This window comes from Psittacula echo (genome assembly GCF_963264785.1).
Source record: "Psittacula echo genome assembly, chromosome: 10".
In the NCBI taxonomy this organism is placed as follows: domain Eukaryota; kingdom Metazoa; phylum Chordata; class Aves; order Psittaciformes; family Psittacidae; genus Psittacula; species Psittacula echo.
In genome coordinates this window covers 3,760,346-3,784,299 of record NC_137741.1, presented here as the reverse complement: position 1 = coordinate 3,784,299, position 23,954 = coordinate 3,760,346, and the positions used below count along the sequence as shown (strand labels likewise).

At 39.0% G+C, this 23,954-nt stretch overlaps 1 protein-coding gene across 3 annotated transcripts in view; it reads right to left on the bottom strand.

Moving 5' to 3' along the window:
* The window catches only part of SCAPER (S-phase cyclin A associated protein in the ER), a gene marked incomplete at its 3' end in the record, with an annotated part of 134,504 nt that extends 125,188 nt beyond the window's left edge, over positions 1–9,316 (bottom strand). For all 3 annotated transcript variants that reach the window (XM_080626273.1, XM_080626271.1, XM_080626272.1), the window contains exon 1: positions 9,286–9,316. The remainder of the gene's footprint in view (positions 1–9,285) is intronic.
* Between the last annotated feature and the right edge of the window lie 14,638 nt (positions 9,317–23,954).

The following is a 23,954-nucleotide window of genomic DNA, read 5'->3' as shown; positions in this document are numbered from 1 at the left end:
AGGTAAGCTGGGATCCTGCAGTCTTTACTCAGACAGTACTGCCTATTGCCATTTGCTCACAGCGAAGCACAGCAATTAAACTCTTAGCTTTGTTCCCTGGGCAAACTACAGTTGTCTACTGTCAATGGTAGAGAAAGGAGCAATTCTTTACCCTGTAAGGAGCTAGGAAATCACTTATATTCCACATATAAACTCAAAAATAATTTACTGAATGTGGCAGAAGGCACCCTTCTCAGCAGAGCTGATTATCGCCCAATGAAGCTCATGAATGCATTTCTAAGGGAGACGGTTCGAGATCACATCAAACACAAACAGAAGCTGTCATAACTACTCTTTCAAAGCCAAGAAAAATGTGTATCGTATACTACGATGACAACATGCTGAAAATAATAAAAACCCATACACAAAGTTCGATTTCTATAAAAACTTACATCAGCTTCACACACTGTTAAAAATACATAATTTTATGGTATAAGAAAAACCACAAATGACGAAGCATTGCTGTCTTGCAAACTCTTTACTATGTCAAAGGCATATCAAAGCAAATAATTATTTACTTAAAATAGTTTGGGAACCATTACAAATGCAGACGTATTGGTTCTTCTGTGTAAAATATAGATCCTAACAGTAAAACTTCAAACACTGAAAACACTCTATTACACTGCAGGTAATGAACGCACACTTTTCTACAATCATGTCCTGTTCATCTTTACATTTAATTATCCTTTTAATAAAAAAATGAGCTCTAATGTATGAAAATGCTTTTTCATATAAACTCAATGGATGTTTATTCATTTTGTTTAACACAAATGCAAGTCTGAAATTCAGCTTCAGTTTTCACATAAGTGCTCTTTTAACCAGTACGTCTGACAGACAAGGAGCATATGCTGGTTGTTCTAAGGGAACAGTCACCAGAAAGTCAAACACAAGGGAAATCAAACAGAATAGTAGTGCTGATATAAAAGTTGCTCTTTGTTTTGAAATACTCCATAAAAAAGCTAACAAAAATCTTTCTTACCAGGCAGTTGGTTTACAGCACCCAAATAATTGTTAAATAAAGGCTGCTACAAGAAATGAACAAGTCAAGTATTTTAGCCAGTTCTTTTTTTCCGTTTCACTAATAAAATTTCAGCTTTCTAATTCAATTCATGTCCATTTAGGTCAGCCCATACTAAGTTGTGCTGACTGTTACTAACAATAAGAGCACAGAAAGCAAAATTCAATTCTGAATCATTTACTTTTCAAGTCTGCCACTGGGATACTCCTCACCAAAAAAAAAGAAGCAATCTGACTATGAGCTATATTCCTGAAGTTTGCTGGTGCAGGATAAAAATACAGTAAATGGCATAACCTATTTTAAGGAATGTTTAGCTACACATTATCAGAAATGATCAGAGCAGAACCATGCAGCTGTAACCCGAGTCATGTTTTATGAACAAGGGAATACAAACAAGACAAGCAGCTGGAGCGGCCCCATATTCACTGATGCACATCTTTCTCCCTAAAGCTATGAGGGCCATTTTGTCAAGCAGGATGAAGCAGAACAAAAGTGGCTCTGAAAGCGTCGTTACAGGCATCCAGATAACTACATATAGATGTACAGCTAAAATTACCAATTAGTTTACCAATTGGCTGCAACGGATTCGATTGGTTTGTAATTAATTCTAGTTACTGGCGCGTAGAGCAGGACGGTTGGCGCCATCCCTTTGTCCTCCTGACACACAATACTGGCGAGCAGGGCTCTGGGGTCCTGGACATCAATACAGCTCTCTAGCTCACCTACGGTACTGAGTGTAGCAGATATACCCTGTGGTGCTGAAGCAGTGGAAACTTGTACCACTTGAGAAGGTGCTGACAAAAGGGAACCTTTATGGGTAGACTACGGCTGCGCTAGAGTCAAAACAATTTTAAATCCCATTATTTTTCAAGGTCATATCCATCCCATACGACTTTTAAAGAGCCAGTTCAAGCTACAGAAGAAAGCAATACTGTTAAAAAACAACACTTAAAGGAAAATCAGTGACATAAACCTAAAACCACTCACCATATGGCTCCTGTTTCTTTCTCCAAGCTGTTCATTTCTCTGATCAATAGTCCCATACATCAAAAAGCTCTTTTTGTGTGTTTCCTTCTTTTCTCCAGCTCTCAGTCATTACTTTGGTCTCTACGTATTTATCTTAGAGTTGTCCTCCTCATCTCTTCAATAGGGTGATCATATTAATGATTTTGCAATCAGCAAGAATCTCTAATATACAGAGTAGCTACATCAAAATAATCCTATATTCCTGAATTAGGACAATCCTGACTTGGGTCCTAGACAGGCCTATTATAATCCCTAAGAACAGAAGTTTACTATATTTGGAAATCCTGTAACAACTGAAATATCATCTTTGCCACTCATTCTCCCATTCTCAAACAAGGAGGAGGAAAACAGCAAAGCATGGAAGAGTGTAGGATTTTAAGGTTACTACAACTCAAAACAGTACAATGCATGTCAGAGAAATTAACTCTGTCACCACATCTGTACTTTAGATTATTCTTAAGGCTAGAAATATGTGCTTTATTTTACAAACTGTGCACACTTTATATTGGTTCATTACCTATGCCACATATTTTAGATTATGTATTTACCAAAATACACTCCATTTTTTATTGTACTGAAGCACATCTATAGCAGGCAACCTAAATTCCTTTTTGCTTTCTTCAGAATTATATTTTTAAGGTTAACTGCATGTTTCAGTTCTTTGACACCAAAACTGCTTCCAAAAATTCCTTGTAGCCTTTTTCATACAACTGAATTACAAACACTTCAAGCCAGCTCTGGGGTGAGGTTAAACAAAAATGATTGCCAAAGCAGTTCTTACATTTTTGGGGAGGGATGAGAGGAAGCAGCTTCTCTAGCCAAAGGACTCTCATTATACCAACTTCAGTACATGGCAGACAGTATTTAAAACAAAGGCCCTAAAACAGACGCAGAGGAGAAAAACTGAATCATTTACCTGTAATTTAGAATTCTCCCAATTGGTGCACTTTGTTAAATAATCTCACCCTAACTTTGCAGAAGCCACCAAACAGCAAACTCTAGATAGTAAAGCTGCAGGAACACATGGCCTCTCAGGTGTTTGTATGTGTACATATATATATATATGATTATCCAGACTGCCTGTCCTTCACTGTTGACTCATCTGTAGAAGATGACAACAATGAAAATGTAAATGTCAATTCATTTAGAAAGAGACATAAACATCCTCTGCCTAAAGATCTCCAATTCCAGCAATAGAAGACATGTATTTTTTACAAGTTTTGACTCAAACAATTTGAATACATATTCCATAAAACCCTACTGATCTGGAAGGCTGTCTTGTGAGAAACACAGAAAAAGAACTGTAAACAGTCTAATACAAACATGATCCGCTCAGACTTCCAGGGAAACTCATGATCACCTTGGGTTTACAGAAGAAAATCAATTCTATCCTACAGAACAGAGTTCATTCCATGCTGAAATTCTCCTTCTAACTGGAAATGTTCTAGGGGTTCAAAGAATGAAGACATCAGTACAAGTTAATGCTAAAAATGGTTACAAAATTGATAGAAATACACTTAACAGAGGACTCTAGTGGGGAAATCGGGGAAATTATTAGCAGTGAAAAGAATTTAGGTGTAAAAAGTAGAAGATGCTTTTAAATAAAATTTATCCTGCAAAAAAAGTAAAATGGCTCTTACTAGCGGAAACAGGATCAAGACCCTGCCCTGATCAACTTGGCCATTACACTGAATTCTTGCTGATTTCCTTTTCACTGACTTCAGGAAAATCTTGCGGTTTCTTCCTCCAGCTCCAACACATTTAGAAATGGTTTTATTTTCTTGGCTGTCTTAAAAGCCGGTAATCAGCCTGGATGACCACAGGTCTCACTCTGCACACATCGCTGAATTCATTAGAACTGGCATGCCCAGAACCAAGAGCAGCCCTCACAAGATGTTCTCAGCAAGAGACTAATGAAATAAGTTCCCCTCTCCTTCTGGGAGGCCTTCAATCAATTCATACTCTCTCAGATATCACCCTGATCGGAAGGCCACAACTAAAGTTGTTTCAGCTGGTTTTCACATACTAACATCATGCAACATGACAAATATTTTAAGGGTAAGGCTTTACTTTACTTTACTCTTTAGAGTATCTTGTGCTATCTGTGAGAATCAGAGCAAAGGAACTTCATTGCTGAATTTTCCATTTTGTAAGACGAAAAAAGAATCTCAAGCAGAATGAAACTGTTTTCACTGAACTATGCTCAGGGGAGACTGATTTATGAATGTACCTGTAAGCTTTGGAAACAAGGAGTGAAAATACCCGCACCAAAACCTTACAGAAATATACTAAGTAATGCTAGGCAGAAAGACTAAAGTTTGTACAAGCATTAAGTAATGCTAAAAAGCACCTTAAAAAGAATAGAAAACTACATTTTTACATAATAAGATTCAGCTTTGTTGAAGAGAAAAACAGTTGAAGCCATGAATTCATCATAGGAGGATAAAACCCCAACAATTCAAGTAGTCAGAGATTCTCCTTGGCTTACTGTATCCTTAGCTGCTGGATCTGCCTGCTCAAATTCTAACAGGAAGAGTTTTATATAAATGTTGGTGTATTGTTTCTTTTTTATACACACACACATATATAGAAACAAACTCAGTTGCTGAGGCACCTGAAGATCATAAAAGAAAGCAGCAGAAGACACATTTCTCTGTCCAATTAACCAAAACTCCACTGGCCAAAATTGACTACAGAATCTGCCTTCCTCACACACAGTATCACAGTATGTTAGAGATTGGAAGGGACCTCAAAAGATCATCTAGTCCAATCCCCCTGCCAGAGCAGGAACACCTAGATAAGATTACACAGGAATGTGTCCAGGCGGGGGTTTGGCACAGTCCTGATGCTCACAGGACACCCCAAGCCCTAATGTGCATCCTTCCTCCATCTACAAATAATTGGGGGCTTAATTCCTTTTAGAATAGAGAGATTGAAAGGGATTATTCTTTCTTTTCTGGCTAAGCTCGCCACCCAAACCTAGAAAATACTAGGTAATAAAATATTCATATGAACATTAGACACACAGAAACCAAACTAATGTACAGAATATGCACATAATTTGCATTTTGAAACATTGAAGGTCACAGACAAATCTACTGGAATATATTTAATCTCTGTCACTACTGTGCAAACTGATCTATGCACAGCAAATGATGACGCTTAAACTTGAGAACTCTTGATTTTAGAAATAATTCAACCATGTTCCTTATACCTTTACATGCAAAGCATCAAAGCTGCATCTATATATCTATATACATGATTTGAGAGTTCTCAATTCCAAATCAATAGCAAAATACTAACTTCAGCAGTGCCCAAAGCTGAAAGAAAGTAAACACAACCACTGATCCTCTTACACACATTCCCACTGTTTGTACCCTTACCACAACCCTTTCGTCTGCAGTTTCAACCACAACCAGCCACTAGAGCCCTTTCCGCTTTGGGAAGCATCAAACATTATCTTCAGTGACAATGTGATCAATAAAACTATGCCAACTTGTAAGAATACAAGACAGCAAAAGGCACAAACTAAGGAAAAAACACAACATTTTTATAGCAGGTTAATCTGAAGGTTTTAAATGCCAGAAGTTGTCAGATTTAATTTTCACACAGGTCTTCTTGTAAGACAATCTTTATACAACTGTTTAAATAGAACAGCATGTGCCCATTTGAATTTGAGGAGATATTACTCACAAACTTGAAATTAAGGAAGCTTATGATAACAAGGATTTATGATTTTTTCTAAAATCCCACTTAAACACCAGCAAAGGAGAGGTTAACGGTATAACCAGTCTGGTTCCTCATTTAGCATTGTTTCCCTCATGCATCCAGCAGTAAAAATAAGAATGGTACTTTATGAAAAGACCTACCAAGATATTCTGCCAAATGAGTTAGAAAAGTAAATGTGCCGATATGGAATTCTCATTTATCAAAATCTCCCAATTCTACAGGTATAGCAGAAACACATTAACCCATTTTCAACCCAGCTAATATGTCTCTTGCCGTTTCTTGGAACATTTTAACCACTACATACTTTTCTATGTAGTATGAAAAGGTTGCAGAAAAGAACATAAAAGTGAAGGTAATCCATTCCCATTTGTAGATGAGCTTTCATTTGTAATGAACAGAATTTTCATTTTAAAATTATTCAGAAGACCAGTACTGGAACACATATAAATGGAAAAACTGTAAGAATGAGCTAAAAAACTCCTGCCCAAAGAGGAAGAAAAAACCTCAACAAACACCATAAAAACACCCAACAAAACAAAAACTAACCTCACACACAATCCTCTTCCCTCAGTTGGCACATTCATGTTCTTATTCTCTCTCTGAATTCCCTGGTGCCCAATGAACGTGGAGTAGTTCCGCAATGTGAAACTTAACAGCATGTCTTCTTCCAAGCTAGCCATCTACTCTCATGAAATCTATCATGACTATGTTAAATTGGTCCACTGATACTAAAAGTTATGGCAAGGATGACAGAAACTCATGGCTACACGGGACCAACAAGACTCATGGTACAACTGCATTAAACCTGGCCTTCTAAGTCCAAAATCCTAATAAAAACATTATACACAACAGACATCCTTTTCCTGCCAATGAAGCTTTACATATTTTTCCACGCCATAGCTACACTATCGGGAGTCTACCAACGATAGCAGAGTGAGGGAGATACCTCATCAGACCGCACAGAATTCATATAATGCCTGATATTATGCCATTACTTACATATGCTTCAATTAGAGGCATCCTCTCAGTCCTGCACATTCAACTGGTTGGAGCTGCCCCGGAATAACCTTGCTACACACATCTTTCCTTCAACACTGGACACCCAAGCTGACACAAAAAGGCAATCTAGGTTGTGTTCACTGCTTTAACTTTTTCAAATAGCAAGCAAAATGCATGACCAAGGATCTTGCAAGGTCTGACCAGGCACAATCAGAACAGTCAATATAATGCATGAAACTTGGTGCTTGGGAGTAACATGGCAGCAATGGTACCAAAACCAAGGCACTAAAACAAGTAAGTGTTTTAGATGAGCACATGCTGATTATTTACCTGAACTGAGACATATGGCCTAATTGCAATGATTAAACTGGAGACTGAGTTAAACTACTTTTACAGTAGGACAGAGACTAAGCTATATGAACTCCTGGAACAATGTCACGTGATTGCTTCTTAATAACTCCATTTGCCAACTGAACTCTGAGACTAGATCACTATTTTAATTCGTGAACTAAAAGGTTGAAGTACCACAGTAAACACTTTCTGTATATTCCATAATATGAAAGCTGCACTGAAATGAGGTATTTCAGTTGATGGACAACAGCAAGCACTGGCTTTTCAGGATCAGAATGAGAAGGCTTGCAGTTTCCATAAGGATCTGTTGTTCATTATCACTAATATCCCATCCAAAATTAAAACACACCTCCATGTTAATGACAAGGTTGGTCACTCCCTAGGCTGAAGCCTATGTATGTAGTACCACAAATGTTATATGCCTTTCTATTAAGACTTATGTAAAGCACTCACTTCAAAGACAGCAGTTAAGATACTCTGCTGTGATTTGATAGAATACATGGACAACTTCACCTTTGGTAGAAACCAGTCTGTACCTGTCAACAATAACCATCCCAAAATAAAGAATGACAATCAACAGAAGTGAAACATCAATAGTAAAAATAATTTGAGGATACAATAGCTTTATACTTTATAGATTAATTGACAGAAAGTGTAGTAATTTATCAAAAGTGTAATAATCATCATGTAACAGTAACTTTAAAGAGAAAATCTCAACAAAGAAGACCACAGCACAAATGCACATTCCAGCTACTCAGGTAAGGCACTTTTTTGTGCTGAGATCTTTTAAAAGGTTAAAGCAACATGAATGTTACAGAAGTTTTATAACACATGTCACTGGACTCCTCAGTTTACTCACTTTGTGTTTTCTTCACCTCTGTTTTGCAAACAAGGTGATACACACAGCTACATCCATCATTGTCAAACATTCTAAAATGATGACTTCCACTTAGGCTATGCAGTATCTCCATCCAAGAACAGATCAAGTAGCACGATTAAAATGCTGAATGATATCTAAGGCAAAAAACATGTGACAATGGTACAAATACACTTCTGTTCTTCCAGCCACCAGAGTTTAAAATGCTAATCTAATTACAATACAAGGCTGACTGATTTTCTTAAACTCTTCGGAGAGGTTTCCCGAGCAGGAAGACAGTTCAGGAACAGAATGTTAGATTGTGTTAGACCAACCAGCAATTTGGAAGCCTCTAGCTACTGTTCAGTTCTCAAACCTGCTTTCAATGAACTGTATCTGTACGCTAATCTCAAAGTCAATTTGGCCGTGTCTGATTACAACAGAGAAGGAGACGCATACGATAAGAAAAAAGTTGACTTAAATTGATATATGTAATTTTTTACAGTGATTAGATAATCATTTCCAGAATGTGTTGAACTTTCAGTCATGTTTAACATGAAAACAGAAGTCATGTATTTCACACTGCTTTTTGAACATATTCTTCTGTCTTAATTGTGATAAACTCCATTTCTAAAAAATGAGTGATTTGGATCCAGTGACAGTGGTCTTTCTATAGATCTACTATAAAATCATCATAAAACCTAAGAGATGCACCAGCTATTACAAACACGAGTTATTCAAAGACAGCACACCTTACAATGACATCCCAACCAGACACTGTTCACGCTCAACCACCAAACACTTTCTTAACACCACAGAGAGAATTAGAAGAGTGAAAACTGTCACTGCAAAAAGGGAGCAATGTAGAGTAAAGCCACTTAAAAGGCAGCAAAATGTGAAAAAGGCTGAATCACAACAGTGCCACCTACAGTAAAGAACATCACAGGGAAAAAATAAATGTTTGACTGTTTGAAAATTAACAGAATCAGAACTCAATAGGCAGAACCTGATTTCATAAAAATACTGAGCTCTAATAACATTATGTACGTTTTATACACTTCAAAAATTAATCACTGCCCGAGCTGAAAGTATCTTCTTAAATTAGAACAAATATGCTACCTCTTTTCCTATTTACAAGCGTTACTAAATACAAATCACAAAGTAACACGTTTCTGAAGCTCAAATTCCTTGTTCAGACTTTTGTAAAGTATAAAAAAAGCACTGTAAGAGCCATGTGACATCAGGCAAAGAACAGCTGAAGACTTACCTTGCATTCTACTACACTCTGATCCGATTCACATGTCACATAGATTTCATCAACTGCCCGTCTGAGGTTGTCAAACAGAAATGCCCAGTATCGAGCTCGCAGATCAACTTTCCGAGGCTGTCTTGTTTTTGTTGGGCTTTTGTCAAAGTTTTTATCTCCAGCTGCTGCTGCTGTTAATTTACAGTCTACGGTAGTGCTCTGAGAAAACAAGATAAAATGGAAAACAACAAACACAAGCAGTGAAGCGGCTGGGTTTCTGTGCAACACACATTTTTTTCAGCATACTCAGATTTTTGTCAACCAGAAGTTTTTCACTGAAGAAGACTACATCACCCCACTGCCCTGAGGTTTTAAAACACACTCTCTGATCTTAAATACAGGCAGCAGCTGTGTAGAACTAGATTTGTTTCTTCGACATCCATAACCCCACATTCACACTGTACAATAGTACAAGATATTCTGCCTCTGAGCACACTGGAAAGCTACATTTTCTAATTACATATTCTGCGTTACTTATTCTGACAAGTATGTGCATCCAGATATGAAAATAACATTTTACTACTAATCACACCAGCAATATTCTATCACAGTTAAATTCTATTACCATTACATTATATATGACTTGGTTTTAATCCCTCATTCCACTACACGAGCATTAACATTAGGAAAATGTTGATGTGGCCAGCCCTTTGCTTGATATGTTGTGGCTGCCCTGCAGCGGAGATGTCAGCAAGTATCAAATGAGTTACAAAAGGAAGCTTGCACACTGGAGACAACTACTTGTACTAAGATTTCCACTCACCATATTGTTAACATTGCAAGCTCAATTCAACCCAATGGAAGTGCTGTGCAATGAATCAAGTTGCTCCTACTTACACCCAGTCTGAAAGCGTCCTCATGCTGGATTAAGTTGTAATGTAACAGCTTTAACTACAACAAATCTGTTCCAATTTTTAGTGTTAATATGCAGACAGACTGATCTAGTACTGCTTTGCTGCACAGATGCAGAGGGCTGCCAATATGCTAAATGTGATGGGAGCAGAGGGAGAACATTCAACTGTTTTTACAAATGCTGGCACAGACAGGAATCACTATGTGTCTTCTTGGAAGTACTGTTATGCTACCTCAGTGTAACGCATCTGTCGATGCTGTGCGTCCAGCTTAGTCACCCATATGGGGATATGTCTCCTTAAGAGATTGACTGTCCATCCACAGCACAAGGTATTCCCTAGCATTCTGAAGCATGCCTATTTAGATGAAAATACCAAATAAACACTTGGCCCCATGACACTGTCGTTACTGAACTTGAAATTCTCTCCCACAACACAAAACAGACACACATCCAGAGGTTAGGAAGTGCCATAAGTAAAGGCCGAGGAAGATAACCTAAATTCTGGCATTTTTTAACTTCTGAATACTTGACTTTGAAACTTGCATGCTTTAAAAATACACTGTATGCGCAGTATTACGTATGTATTACTTAACCAATAATGTATCAGTGATATCACAAAACATTTTTATGCAGTAAATCTCATTCCAAATGAGCAGATACCTGTTTTGCAGCCTTGTGTGTGCCTTGAGTCACTCTCTTTGTCTTCCCACCAGCTTGCCATTTCGATTTTCCTGTGGGAGAAGCAATTGTTTAGATCAACAAAACCAACTGTAACTGGACAGAGCATTCTAAACTGCACAGACCTCATCCTGCAATGTACTGATATAAGCACAATTTATGAATTAAGAGGTTTGTAAAATTATATATTCCAAATATATGTCACAGTTCAGAATGTGGAAAATGCCAGAAAACACACAGAAAATTAACAGAATTACAAAGAAAGGCAAGACTTCATTAAAGAAAGAAAACTTGCCTTTAAGTGCTCAGTGCCTCTAAAAACTGTATCATTACAATCTACATGTCAAATATGATACGAGTTTTCTACATAGATTTAAAAAAAAGCCTGCTCTTGAACGGCTTTGAAAACGGGGAAAAACAGAACTTGGGAATGGATTTAGTTCACTTACATTTAGGTAGCCAAAGAGAGAAAAACATTCACTGAGCATGAGTCAGTCCTCTTAAGATCTGAAATGCCTTCTCAAATGTACCTGTCTCCCTCCACTGCTTATATGAAGTGACTTCAGCAACTGTGCTTCCAAAATGAGTTGAAATTCCCACAGTCAGAAAGGATGATGTCAGGTCTCAGTGTTGTCATGGTGGCAATTTCTGAAGTGATTAAGAGTTATCTTTGCATAGATAAATTTGTGTTAGCCTAGACCTACCTGACATGTTTGCATTTAATCTTTGAGATTTGCTCGGGGTAATTTAATATATATATATATAAATTATATATAACTTTATATATATAATTATATATGTAATTTTTTTATTCTAAGTTTCAATCCTCCAACTTCGTATGCAACTTGCACATGAAAATCACAGGATCCAATTACCAAATATGTAAGCAGGTTAAGACAAAATACTAACTATGGCAAGAGCTCTCTAGCACAGATTGCATCTAAGTAAAGGTTTCAAGATTATTCAGCTGGATGAAGCCCAAGCAAATAAATGCATTACTTGAATATGGTTCCTTCCTAGACCATGGAGATCATTCTTGAATTTCAGAATTGTCCAGTTGAGTTTTTAACAGTTCTCAGGCCAAATTCCCTAACACAATCCAGCTGTTTTACACTGCTCTGGTTATGTAAAGCAGCTGTAAACCTGTCTTAATCAAGCAGTGGTACAGCTGGTTTGTACAGCTGGTTTGCATCACTGGCTATTCCAGGGAACAAGGCTTTTAATTTGAAAACAAATTAAAACTTATTTGCTTGGTAATTCATTTCTGAAATGCTGCATTAGCCAACACAACAGGTACAAATTAATATACTGAATTCAATTTAGCAGCATTCAGGGGAAAAAACTGATGCAGCTACTGCATGTATATAAACTTCCTATTCACTAAAAAGCTTAAACTATGGTTCAGTTCCATGTCAGATTTCGAATAATGGAAAGATTTCAATCACCAAAGTCTCTCTTCTGACATGATTTAGATTCTGCAAAGACAAGGTTTGGAATGCAACAGCACTCAGAACTAGCACAGTAAAAAGGCTTACAAGCAAAGATGGATAAGTTAAAAAAGGGCACATGAACACACAAAAAAAGTTGCAGTCTCTTTAGATTCTACAAACCCCAGAATACTAACATATTATGTAAGAACTGGAAAATGTCTGAACAAGTCCCTTGTGAAGACAAAAGAAAGTTTTCAGGCACTTCCTACATAAGGCAGACATTCAGAGAAAACAAAACTTATGTAGACAGCAGGTTTTGCAAACCTGAAAGCAAATGGTGTGTGGCAAGGACTAATTTTTTTAGGTGTATTGGCCAGAAAGCTTTGTATTTCAGCAGCAGCCACATTTCCAAGCATTATGATTCTTTTCCTTCTAGTAAGTGCCCCTGCCTATTGGAAGAAATCTTCCTTTCTGCTTTTATCCTTTTATATTCACAAGCAGTGACAAGGCAAGAGCACTCCTCAATGGTTACGCGTATGTGCAGTGACTACTGGCAGGTAAGTATACAATACGAGCGCTGCTATGAGATATGGAGGAGCTCAGTGACAGATGAAGGGCATTATGTGGTAGGAATTTCCTGAATCTGAAGGAAAGAACAATAGAGACCAAAGATGATTATCTCATTACCTATTAAGTTGCCAATGTGAAATATATACAGTAGCAAAGTTTTGCAGCATTCAGGAAGCTACAGTCGTATTTTACACTAGAAGTCCATTTCCTCTCTGTCTGAGAATTAAATATGAAGCACACAGGGTTTATGATTTGTGAAGACTTCCTGTCACAAAAAGTTGAGGTGCTAATATCTTCAAAACAAAATAACCAACCCACCCTGATAAACTGTTTTCAAAAGCTCCCTTTTACAGTAGCAATCTCAAAAATCACCCCTCTCATCTCTCTCTTTTGGACAGTTGTACCGGTATGGGAGAACTGTCTTTAAATTTAGTAACTCAGAGCAGCCCCCATTTCTGTTCTCACTGTGGCAGCAATCAACTGCGTTTATTGTTTCAGCAGGAATGACAACAATTTTCAATTATATTTCTTCTCCTTGAGTGAATCTGAGGACACAACTGAGTAAGCATTCTCTGGTTTTCCTCCAGTTCTTCTACACAGTGTGAGAGATCCACTCTGTCACCTCTCTTTTTCCACGTGATCTATAAAGCCTGTGAGACAGTCAGATACATTACAGTGCCACAGCTGCCTACCCCCAGTTTACAGTCCAGAATCTATCCTGCCAGCCCAGCTGGTGCAGTTGTCCATCTTAAGAAGTATTTTGACAAAACCAAGGACTGGACCTCATTTAAAGTGAGGCAGAGGCATGTGCCTGGAGAAAGCAACCAGATGAGACTGATTATTTATGACCTCTTAATTAAGGAAGCATATTGAAGTTTCTATTATTATAAACCATATCTTTTTAAAGGTTTGTACAGAGGTAGTAGATTCTGTTTTTCTAAACAGACAATGCTAAGGATATGGAGAAATGACTGCTTTCAAGCATGGATATAACCAAAATTCCCCACGTTTTTTCGCCTCCTGATTGAATTACAGCAATGTATTTTGCACAAAATTACTTTTCTAAATCACTGTCACTGTCTCATCCAGAATATAATGGCCTGTATTCACCTACCAGCACCAGACTGGATCCCCATTTACTGCGGTGAAATTCAAGGTTTGAAACTTATGAGCTTTAAAGAATAACCTTCCCTTCATGTTGTATCCCGCCGGTTACAATCAGATCCAGTGCTGCTAGGGCAGACACACCATGTTTTCAGACATGACAATTACAACTTTCTTACCTGGCCAAAGAGAGCCAAGTTTCATGACTTTCATCATCTACTGCAAAAGATGATGAAAATTACTACATCATTAACCTAGTGAGTCCATCAGGCTCTTGCTAAAGCAGTGCATTATACTGCAGGTTCCCCAAAGTGTCAGATGCCCTCACCAATAAAATGTTTCCTCACCCTGAAATGCTTAATCTACAAATGAATTCTGTATAGCAAGAGCCCAAATGATTTTAAACGAATAGGAAAAAACAAGGGAAAAGTTACAAATATAAGATTTTCCAATTTTTTCACACGTTCAAAGTTCTGAAGGTACCTTTACCTTCTATTAACACTTAATGTCAAGCCTCTGCAATGTTAGAGCTGTTGCTAGTATTGTATCTTAGGTTTTGTGATAAAATCTGTGGGTAGCGCTTATCTGCATGCAGTTCCTTGAATTCCATGCTAGGCATAGAAAATAATCACAAAGAAAAAAATTCTGAAATCCTCTATTAGAATGATCACAGCTTTCCAAGGTGAGCAAGATCCAAGTGACTGCACCAAGTGATTGGTGGTCATAGGTTTAGAATGCAAATTTAATTCTGGAGACAGAATATCAGACCAGTGAATTTTTCACGGTTTTAAGACTCACCTCCTAGGACACAAAGCCAACTGCACTGTTCATTAGTTACCCAACCAAAACTGCTGCATGTTACTGAATTCTGTGAAGGAGGATTTCCATTTCAATAGTCGGAATGTGTTAACAGTTACCACATTTTGGATTTTCTCATGTCATTGATCTGTATTCATAACAAGAATTTCAGATCTGACACAACAAGGGTGCATGCTGCTCCAAAACAGAAATGCCACCCACCATTCCAGAAATCTCTCTACATTCTAAGGCAATATTTCTTATTGACAGGACCTATACATTTTTCTATTAAGTAATTATATGGCTTTGATTATAATTATTTTCATTATTGCTCTTTTACCCATGTCCTCTATATAAAATACACACATCTTTCAGAGGAACAGTTGAACAGGTAAGAAGGAAACAAGCACACAAAGCACACCATTTTTAAAGGACATAGAAAAACAAAGGCTACAAACTGAAAAAGCCAATCCATTTGTTTTTTAATTTGTCAACCCTCTATAACATTACCACCAGCAACAGCAAATGTCCATACCCTCGCTATTTCTGCAGGGGAAAAAATAAATCTCCTAATGAAGAACAGCATCTAATAGAAAATGTTAATTTATAGCCTGTTACTGCCAAAGCAATGAATGCCTCAGAACATTACGAGCAGAAGAAACTGCCCAAAGACTAAATTCTGCTCTGTACAGAAGAGCTGCAGGATTGGCTCCAGGCAACCTGAACTCTTGGCCTGATTTACACAATCCCTCAAGTTGGAACTGTTCTAATTCATAATATTGCTGTATCATTCCTCAGGGACAAAATCCATACTGAAAGATCAGCATAAAATGAACCAAGAGCTCACTGACATCAATATACATACCCTCTATGCCAAGACAAGGGTCAAGAGATAAAGGATTTGGCTCTGCCAGACTTTGATTAGCCACAAGCTCCTTTCCACAAGGAAATTTTCCATCAGGAAATTATCAGCCAATCCTTTGTATTGTGCAAAAATGTCAGCCTATGATTTAATTAAGGGATTTTAAAAAGAAAGCACCAGTGACAAATTTTAAAAATTACCATGGTACTGCTACAACTGAAAGAAGGAAATGAACATACTTCTACATTCATTGTGTTTTGGAAGAAAATGTTAGAGCAAAACATTCATCTACAACTCACATACACTGAGTTTTAAAGAAAAAGTCCTACTTGGAAGTTTCTAAAGCAAGGTAGTATTAAACAGAAACTGAATCAACTTACAGGTAGCTAAAACCTGGTAGAAATACACTCCATATTCCTTTTGCATATACTCCTATTACCTCCTTCCCAAAAAAGTGCAATTCAGAACCCAGAAATACTTTGGGCTCCCAATTCTATTCTGCTTAAATGACACGTGTCTAGTCCCATAGTATTACTGGATCTAACATACTCAGGAACACAGGCAGATGTGAGACCAGCAAATAGACAAATGCATCTTCTGGGAACAGACAGAAATGAAGCTTCCACAGTAACAAAAAACTGGCTCACCTGAAGAAAACATATAGCCATGATAATAAACTGAGTAGCTGTTGCATACGATGCAGCCAGAAGCTATGCATTCCACGTGGTCACATTATGCTCAAGTCTTAAATCATTTCCATTTTCTCCTTGTCCATGTAACTAACAAAGATTCAGAGTGCATGGTTTTCTGCTGACCAGTTAGTGGTACTAAAAATGCTGCTATAAAAAATCTACTAAGATAACTGGGACAATGCTGAAGTAAAAGGGTCAGAACCTGAAGGCAAAGTTTGCAAATGTTTAGGATGCTTAGCTGACAAACTAAGTTAAGTTTCATTCTGTTGTCACTGTTCAAAAGAGGTACAGCTATGCCTTCTGAACTGAAGGCAATTTTCTTAATGAAACCTATACAAACGTCCACAGACCACGAGTTTTCAGCAACTCATTATCTTCTGTGACTTTCGACTTCCCAGCTTTAAAAAGAAAAAAAAAAATAAAAATCACAAATACACCTTAATGCATAGAACAAGCCAAAGACAGCTTAAACTTTGTGTCAGTTTGCTTCAGACATAGGGTTAATTATCTTGTAACCTAGACATTACTTTTTATACAGGTATCTTTTCCACCAGCAGAATCACAGAACAGCTGAAGGAACCTCTAGAGATCAGCTAGTCTGACCTCCCTGCTGAATGCAGGGTCAGCTAGAGCAGGCTGCCCAGGACCATGTCCAGACAGGCTTTGAGGATCTCCAAGGACAAAGACTGCCCTCAGTTTCTCTAGGAAACTTGTTCCAGTGTTCAACCACCTTCACAGCAAAAAGTATTTCCTTTTAGACACTCCTGCCTAAGCCCCCAAAGGAGCAGCACCTGCACAGGATGTATGAGCTACAAAAATACTTGAGATGAAGTTCTCAAAAGCAGCATTCTGACATCTGGAACAGCTCGAGCAGTATAAAAATTAAAGTCAATTCCTGGCTCCTGAAGTCATCATACCACAAGAGACTATTACCACAGTAACAGAACTGTTCTGAGGACTTGCATTATGGAAAACTGTCCTCATATATCCCCTTCCTTAGAGGCTCTTCACAGATGTTTACCAAAGACTGAAGTAATACCAAAAGAAACTTCTAAACTTGTTTTAGAGTGTAGAGAACAACTTGTTCGATTGTTATCAAACAACATTATTACATTGCACAAGCATCTTGATAGTATCAGCAAAAGAAAGCGGACCTAGATGTTGTTTAAAGACAAAATGAAACCAGTTTTTAATCTGTCATTGTGAAGGTTTTATAAAGTGACCTGTCAAGTGCAGGGTGCATTTGGAAAAAAGCTTTAAAGTTATACTAGGTACACTAAACATAACCAGTTGGGTTTTTGCTAGAGAAATTCTATGTAAGAAACATGCTTCCAGGTGAGCAACTCCAGTGGACAAAGGGGTGGAAGTGGATAAATCTGGTATAAGACTGTTAATACATACCATCATCTTCTTTGTTTTCCAGTGGAACACTCCATGCAATTAGGTTTCTTGCTGTACGTCCCTCTTCTGCAACTATTTTTCTCACTTTGTCATGGCTATTAGAGCGTTGGAAAGAAGCCTGAAAACAAGAAAGATAGAGATGGGAAAAGTATATATACAAGGTTTTGGTTATACATATTAATTTCACCCAGTATGTGGTTAAACCATGCAAACTGGGCTGCAGGTACTGAATATTCCTCAACTATTTAAACCAGGTGTACATACTCATTTTCACAACCATTTTTCTGCACAATAAGCAGACTGATTCCTCAACATGACATGACAGTTACTACCCAGCCCTCAGTAGGGGTTTGTCTGCACCACACATTTGTAACCTCCATTTAACTGATTGTCAATGCTGCTTCACTGGGGACATCACAGTACACATCTCAAATGTTTTCAATACCTTGTGTTAAACTGATTATTCAAGATAAAAGCTGCCTGAGACCAAAATACATGTATTGGCTGACTGGGAGAGGCTGGAGAAAGGCACGAGATTTATCAGAACCATCTGAAACATGCATAAAAAACCCACCTCACTTTCAGAGAAGACAAGAACCTAAAAAGTATTTTCTGCCTACTAAAGTTAGCTGTTACTACTAGAAAGCTGCAGCTGCTCAAAAACAGTGAGGCACTGAGGATGAATTTCATTTACCTAATGAACATGCTTCTTTGCACTTGCAAAATACACCATCAAAAGACATCTGAAACCAAATATATTAAGAAATACTTGTATCCACTGACAGAGGTCAATTAGGTAAAATCTTGCCTCTTCTACACCGTATCAAGTTATTCCTCTGAAAATAATCTGAAACAAAGCCAAACTATATACTGTAACGTTAAATTCATGTACCATAATAGCACAAAACTGCTGACCAAGTTCTCTTTAAACACTGACAACCTTAACCCCAAAGAAGTTACATAAATCTAAATATTATTTTAGGCACCAACAGACTGATTTCCTATAGCACTAACCATAACATGCCTTTTTCCTCTTTTTATTTTTACCATCATGACTCAAGCCTGCAACCACTTTGTTTTATAGTACATCTTTAGAAAGAAAATACAGTAAAAATAAATATAGCAGAGCAGTGGCTATACCCCATTAAGGTGAGAGGAAATGCAAATGAGACACACAAATGAGAAACTGCTTTTACTTCAGTGCTTATCTAATAGTGTTTAACTTGGGTTTCTCTCCTCCAGATGTCCTCAACTGCATGTTTCAAAGCCGCAGTGTGCCATCTAGTGCTCCACAGACCTACCTTGAGATATCACCATGTAATACAAGGAAAACAAAGTTAAAACCAGCACTGCTATGTAAGTGAACTTTTGGAAAAACTGATGAAATAAATAAAGCAAATTATGCATTTTTTGGCCCAAAGAAACCTAAGGAAGGCACGTAAAAAAACAGGATTTCTGCTACACTGGTTCTAGTCTATCCTAATTCTATATAATTAATTGCCTATTTCAATAGGAATTTTTAGCAAGAGCAACCATTTCTGCTGCATCAAGTCTGGTTTGGGTTTTTAATCACTTGTTGCTTCATGATACAATTTCCATCATTAATCTAAGACTTAAACATCCATGAACGTGACATAGCTGTTTAAAATCCCTTTAAACTACAGTATAGACTCCCAATGCAAATACTTGTGGTGGCTGACTTGAGAACACAGTCAAATCATTTTAAATTAATTGCCCCTGAAATGTGTCTGTATGAAATCAAAGGAACGTTCAGGCTGCATTTTGCATCAACTTATTCTTGCATTCTCAAAACAGACCCAAACACCTTAGCTGGAAATAAAACTGATCTATGGCATCCCCAACTGCTAAAAATGAAATAAGCAATAAATAAATCTTTCCTTACGTATTGCATCTTTTCTTTCAAATCCTCCCCCAGAAGCCAGTGGTCACTTAGCACAATCTGTGTAATACTTAACTATGGCTTTCCTGCAGCATAAACCCATGCAGTCTTGCCATACACAGAGGACTTGAAAATCACTGTCTTTTTAATATGGTATTTTTCAAGTTGTTATGTTCCACTGCACCCTTCACTGGCCTTCCTATCTTCCAGGCTTACTATCCCTATTCCTTTAATCTTTTTTCTCATGGCTCAGATTTCAAGTCTTCTGAATCTGAGCACTTACGAGTTTTCTCTTCCAGATTGTCTCCAACTGATTCCCATCTGTCTTTGAAATACAATGTCCAAAAGCAGATACAAATATTTCAGTGAAGACTTTATAAATGCAGAACACTGTGGACAGGTTATTCACATCTTAAAGATGATACCCCCATTTAATAATCTCAAAATCATGCACGGGGACTTTTTTTGCAATATGGTATTACCTGTGCGTCACTTATGATACAGCCATAACATATATCATGATATATCACATATAAGCTAGCATGACTTGCACAGTCACAGAATAGCAACGCCTGAAAGGTACCTCTGCAAGTCTAGTCCAGTCCTTAAGCCCACATTCCTCTTGTCAGAGCAGACCCAACTCCTCTTACTATATAAGCAAAATTTCTCTTGTTGCACATACGACCTTTTGCAATCCCAAGGTTCCTTTATGCACAGCTGTTGCCAAGACGCTGTTCTCCGCCATATTTTTGGAGATCATTACTCCCACATAAATGTAAAACTGCATTAGTCCACACCAAACTGACTTTTTAAATTACTTTTTGTTTTCTTACAAGTCAGAAAGGCTTATAAGGAAAGCAGAAGTATCTCAACATGACATTTACAAGTACTTTGTATCATGAAACTAGAGCCTGAAAGTTCTAGTCTCCATAACTTAGACAGCAGTCAAAAGAAAACCTCAATCCCTTAAAGTAAGTCTTAACAGGACAGTCAGCAGTAATGAAGTACATAGACTCAGAGAAGCATAAACTATTGTGCCAAAGACCATAGTGGGTATCAACATATGTCTTTTCACTTGACAAGAGCAAGCTTTAATACACTCGTTTGTATGAGTGATACTGATATATAGGGTTTTGACCACTTCCTCAACCTGAAAACCTCGTATTTGCTACTTACCTATCCAAAGAAGTTACCTTCTTCAAAGTGCTCTTGATACAATTATCTGTTAGGCAAAAGGAGTGACTAGAAATTTGTTTAGCCTTAAATAGCAGATTTTTGTCTTACCATCATGTTATAGCCTTCCTCCACATCAACAGGCTCATTTATTACATTTTTGGACGACCCCATTGAGTTTTCATACCTGTGTCAAAACAAATGCAATCCATTATTTTCACTTAAACCACTTCTAAAATTAATTTAAGCTTTTAAGCAGCATTTATGTCATGGACATCAGATGAACAAAGTAAGGTTTTCAGAACATAACTGTATTTGTAAAGTGTTTTCATGACTCCTTATTAAAAGTACCCAAGGGCCCAAGAATAAAACAGAATGATAGAATCACAGAATCATACAATAGTGTGGGTTGGAAAGGACCTTAAGATCAAGGATGCTGGGGAGGGACTATTCATCAGGGACTGTAGTGACAGGACAAGGGGTAACGGGTTAAAACTTAAACAGGGGAAGTTTAGATTGGATATAAGGAAGAAGGTCTTTACTGAGAGGGTGGTGAGGCACTGGAATGGGTTGCCCAGGGAGGTTGTGAATGCTCCATCCTTGGCGGTGTTCAAGGCCAGGTTGGATGAGACCTTGGGTGGCATGGTTTAGTGTGGGGTGTCCCCTGCCCATGGCAGGGGGGTTGGAACTAGATGATCTTAAGGTTCTCTCCAACCCTAACTATTCTATGATTCTATGATTCAGTTCCAATCCCCCTGCCCTGGGTAGGGACACCTCACACTAAACCATGTCACCCAAGGCTCTGTCACACCAAGGCTCTGTCCAACCTGGCCTTGAACACCACCAGGGATGGAGCATTCACAACTTCCTTGGGTAACCCATTCCAGTGCCTCACCACCCTCTCAGTAAAGACCTTCTTCCTTATATCCAATCTAAACTTCCCCTGTTTAAGTTTTAACCCATTACCCCTTGTCCTGTCACTACAGTCCCTAATGAATAGTCCATCCCCAGCATTCTTATAGGCCCCCTTCAGATACTGGAAGGCTGCTATGAGGTCTACAGAAAAATGTAAATGTGTATGTAGTAAGACAGTAAACAGTCCAAAGGACATTAAAACTTTTAAACAAATCATTGCATGGGCAGCTAGAATAGTGAAAGGCAAGTGGAATAATCTATCCTGTGATAGAGGACTGGCAAGTTGGTTATTAGCTCAAAAAGAAAAATGAATCACAGACATATTAAGAAATCAGTATCAGATAAGAAGAGGTGAAGCAAAATAAAATGGAAAACTTCTGTTCTCAATTAAAAAAAGATGCGAGGGTTCCTGTAGAAATCAGCTCTGAGAAAGTGAGTACTTTTATCCAGTTCAGAACTACAGAACCATTGCCACAAATGCAGAAGTGCATGGGACTAAATATTTATAGGGTTATCAAGAATTCCCAGAGAAGGGATAACAATTCTGAAAGAAAACTAAGCCCTTGCCTACAAGGCGGGAATAAATTCCAATCAACTACTGGCTGGAGGGCAAACACTCTCCTACAACAGTTCTTATCCTTCTGAAGAACTGGACACTAACCAGAAATTAAAGACACTTCTAAGTTATCAGAAATTAAGTAACTGAACAACATTAACCAGACCCCAAATAATATTTTGGTGGTCTTTATCATTAATGACACTGCTTTAAGTGGGCTGTTCACTCGTTCTCATATTACACCTTACACTCCTCATACATTGCTGATTTTTCTAAAAGTAACTAGCCAAAACCTATACAGTTAACGAACAGGCAGTCATTAAGATCTGCACTTGCTGCTATGCTTTAAGACAACCAACTGACCTTGTGAAAACGTCAACATTCTGCACCTGCTTGAAAACAACGGCTGTATTTGAGCATTGCTTCAGACATCAGCATAGGCCTGGCCTGAGGAGCCTTTGAACACTGAGGTATCTTAGAAAACTGCTTTTGCTCCCTGCATTGACGTGGTTATAATCAAGGTGCAATAAAAGCTCATCAAATCGACATATTACCTGAGGAAAAAAGCCCTGAGAGCCCAAGCATTTCCCAAAGAATTAGAGGGAAAAAGCCTGAAGGCTCAAGTATTTCTCTGATAATCTGAGGGAAAAAAACTGAGGAACCAAGTATTTCCCTACTAATTTGAGAAAAAACACCTGAGGGCCCAAGTATTTCCCAGGTACCACAGTGGATTTGGCAATAATTTAGAAGTGAGATTTTGCATTTAGAAACACATGTAGAGAAGCAAATCCCTGCCCCTGAGTGCGCTGCAACACCTCCTGTCCTGTCAGCTCTTCTAACCATGATTTCCAACCTGACAAGGAAAGGAAGACCACAGGTTTAAGATAGGAACATGATTAGTAGTTTCCCAAATACAAATGCTTTTACACCTCCCGGTGGTTTTAAGTTTCCAGGGGCTTTCTCAGCATGCCTGCTCTCCCTTCCATATACACAGCTTCAACGCCACATCCCTGGAGGTGGCCTCCAAGTAACAACGAGGTGTACAAAGTGCGGACTCTCCCTCACACCGCGCAGCTCCAAGTTTCCTCACAGACTGCGGGCCTGTGCAACACTGACAGGGGAACACCTACTCAGGCAGGACCGACTCCTTTCGCAGGGACAGCGAGGCGCCGGCCAAGCTCCCCCACACGGCAAGGCCTAACCCGCACCCGCCAGTCCCGCTCTCTGCCACAGCGGAGCAGGGCCGGCCGGCCGGCGGGCAGACCGAGGGCCCGCAGCCCCTCCTCGGGGTCTCCTCAGGGCGGAGGAGGGGGAGGGCTGGCCCGCCGCCATCTTGCCCCGCCGCCGCGCCCGCACCGCCCTGCCCCGCCGCCGCGCCCCTCCCCCGCGCCGGGGCGCGCGGAGCGGCCACTCACGCTCTCCGCCGCGCCGCGCCGTCCCGCCCGCGCGCGTCCCGCCGCGGTGATGTCATCGCATCCCGCCGCCAGCGGCCGCCCGCCCGAGCGCCTGCCTGCCCGCCCGCCGCCGCGCTCCTAACCCCCCCGCCGCAGCCCGGCACCGCCAGCCGCGCATGCGCCGCCCGCGCCGAGTAGCTAATCGTCCGCACCTTGCCCAGCCGCATCCCGCCCTCTGTGAGGGGCTGGAGCGGGCTAGGATCGGGTACCGGAGGTGTCTGTGGGTCTTCGGGCAGTGCTGTGG